Below are 2,992 nucleotides of genomic sequence, written 5' to 3'. Positions count from 1 at the left end.
AAGAATACAAGAATGATCATCAATATTCCTGCCTTGAGGAAAATTTCTTATTTTCATATGGGACAGCTTTTTTCTTTTTTAATATCTTTATTGGAGTATAATTGCTTTACAATGGTGTGTTAGTTTCTGCTTTATAACAAAATGAACCAGCTAAACATATACATATAACCCCATAACTCCTCCCCCTTGTGTCTCCCTACCACCCTCCCTATCCCACCCTTCTAGGTGGTCACAAAGCACCGAGCTGACCTCCCTGTGCTATGTGGCTGCTTCCCACTAGCTATCTATTTTACACTTGATAGTGTATATATGTCCATGCCACTCTCTCACTTCGTCCCAGATTACCCTTCCCCCTCCCTGTGACCTCAATTCCATTATCTACGTCTGTGTCTTTATTCCTGTCCTGCCCCTAGTTTCTTCAAAACCATTTTTTTTTTTCAGATTCCATATACATGTGTTAGTATACGGTATTTGTTTTTCTCTTTCAAACTTACTTCACTCAGCATGATAGACTCTAGGTCCATCCACCTCACCACAAATAACTCAATTTTGTTTCTTTTTTTGGCTGAGTAATATTCCATTGTATATATGTGCCACATCTTCTTTAACCATTCATCTGTCGATGGACACTTAGGTTGCTTCCATGTCCTGGCTATTGTAAATAGAACTGCAATGAACATTTTGGTACATGACTCTTTTTGAATTATAGTTTTCTCAGGGTATATGCCCAGTAGTGGGATTGCTGGGTCATATGGTAGATAGCACCAGATCTGAACACTTACTATCATGTCAGAGATGTTTTCATTACAAAACTGTTGCAATTCTAATCATTAGATGTGCTAAAATGAAATTTAGGAGACTCTTATTCCAAGTAAAACTAAACATTATCTAAGAAAGCAGAAACTACAAAGAATGAACTAGGGCATTTTCATTATCTTTAATATTTACAAGTTAAGTTTGCTAAGTTAAAAGTCAGTGAAATATATCTGTATCCTACATTAATTTGTCACACAATCTTAGAGGTTAGTAAAATATGTTTGAATCCTCATGAATCCAAATGAGCAAACATATAAAGCCTACAGCATGGTGTCAGGTACACAGTGAGTGCTCAAAGGTTGTTTTTAAATAACTGAAGGATTCTCTCAGAAAGCGTTTTAAAGAAACAGTTAAAATTCTTGCAAAAGTATAATTAATCTTTTCATAAATATTTTTGAGAAGCATCCAGATGCCTTATAATGGTCTTTAAGAGTTTATAAAGCTTTTAAGTTTCATTAGGTCCTATTTGTTTATTTTAGTTTTTATTTCCATTTCTCTAGGAGGTGGGTTAAAAAGGATCTTGCTGTGATTTATGTCATAGAATATTCTGCCTATGTTTTCCTCTAAGAATTTGATAGTGTCTGGGCTTACATTTAGGTCTTTAATCCATTTGAGTTTACTTTTGTGTATGGTGTTAGGGAGTGTTCTAATTTCATTCTTTTACATGTAGCTGTCTAGTTTTCCCAGCACCACTTATTGAAGAGGCTGTCTTTTCTCCACTGTATATTCTTTCCTCCTTTATAAAAATTAACGTGACCATATGTGTGTGGGTTTATCTCTGGGCTTTCTATCCTGTTCCATTGATCTATATTTCTGTTTTTGTGCCACTACCATACTCTCTTGATTACTGTATCTTTGTAGTATAATCTGAAGTCAGGGAGGCTGATTCCTCCAACTCCGTTTTTATTCCTCAAGATTGCTTTAGCTATTTCGGGTCTTTGTGTTTCCATACAAATTGTGAATTTTTTTGTTCTAGTTCTGTGAAAAATGCCATTGGTAGTTTGATAGGGATTGCATTGAATCTGTAGATTGCTTTGGGTAGTAGAGTCATTTTCACAGTGTTGATTCTTCCAATCCAAGAACATGGTATATTGCTCCATCTCTTTGTATCATCTTTAATTTCTTTCATCAGTGTCTTATAGTTTTCTGCATACTGGTCTTTTGTCTCCTTATGTAGGTTTATTCCTAGGTATTTTATTCTTTTTGTTGCAATGGTAAATGAGAGTGTTTCCTTAATTTCTCTTTCAGATTTTTCATCATTAGTGTATAGGAATGCTAGAGATTTCTGTGCATTAATTTGGTATCCTGTTACTTTTCCAAATTTACTGATTAGCTCTAGTAGTTTTCTGGTAGCATCTTCAGAGTTCTCTCTGTATAGTATCATGCAATCTGCAAACAGTGACCATTTTACTTCTTCTTTTCCAATTCGGATTCCTTTTGTTTCTTTTTCTTCTCTGATTGCTGTGGTTAAAACTTCCAAAACTATGTTGAATGATAGTGGTGAGAGTGGACAAACTTGTCTTGTTGCTGATCTTAGAGGAAATGGTTTCAGTTTTTCACCATTGAGAACAATGTTGGCTCTGGGTTTGTCATATATGACCTTTATTATGTTGAGGTAAGTTCCTTCTATGCCTACTTTCTAGAGAGATTTTATCATAAATGGATGTTGAATTTTTTCAAAAACTTTTTCTACAACTATTGAGATGATCATATAGTTTTTCTCCTTCAATTTGTTAATTTGGTGTATCACATTGATTGATTTGCATATATTGCAGAATCCTTGCATTCCTGGGATAAAACCTACTTGATCATGGTGTACGATCCTTTTAATGTGCTGTTGGATTCTGTTTGCTAGTATTTTGTTGAGGATTTTTGCATCTGTATTCGTCAGTGATATTGGCCTGCAGTTTTCTTTCTTTAGACATCTTTTTCTGCTTTTAGAATCAGTGTGATGGTGGCCTCGTAGAATGAGTTTAGGAGTGTACCTCCCTCTGCTATATTTTGGAAGAGTTTGAGAAAGATAGATGTTAGCTCTTCCCTAAATGTTTGATAGAATTCACCTGTGAAGCCATCTGGTACTGGGCTTTTGTTTGTTGGAAGATTTTTAATCACAGTTTCAATTTCAGTGCTTGTGATTGGTCTGTTTATATTTTCTATTTCTTCCTAGTTCAGTCTC

The sequence above is a fragment of the Physeter macrocephalus genome, chromosome 7 (assembly GCF_002837175.3).
Source record: "Physeter macrocephalus isolate SW-GA chromosome 7, ASM283717v5, whole genome shotgun sequence".
NCBI lineage: Eukaryota > Metazoa > Chordata > Mammalia > Artiodactyla > Physeteridae > Physeter > Physeter macrocephalus.
Note: the sequence above shows the minus strand (reverse complement) of the source record.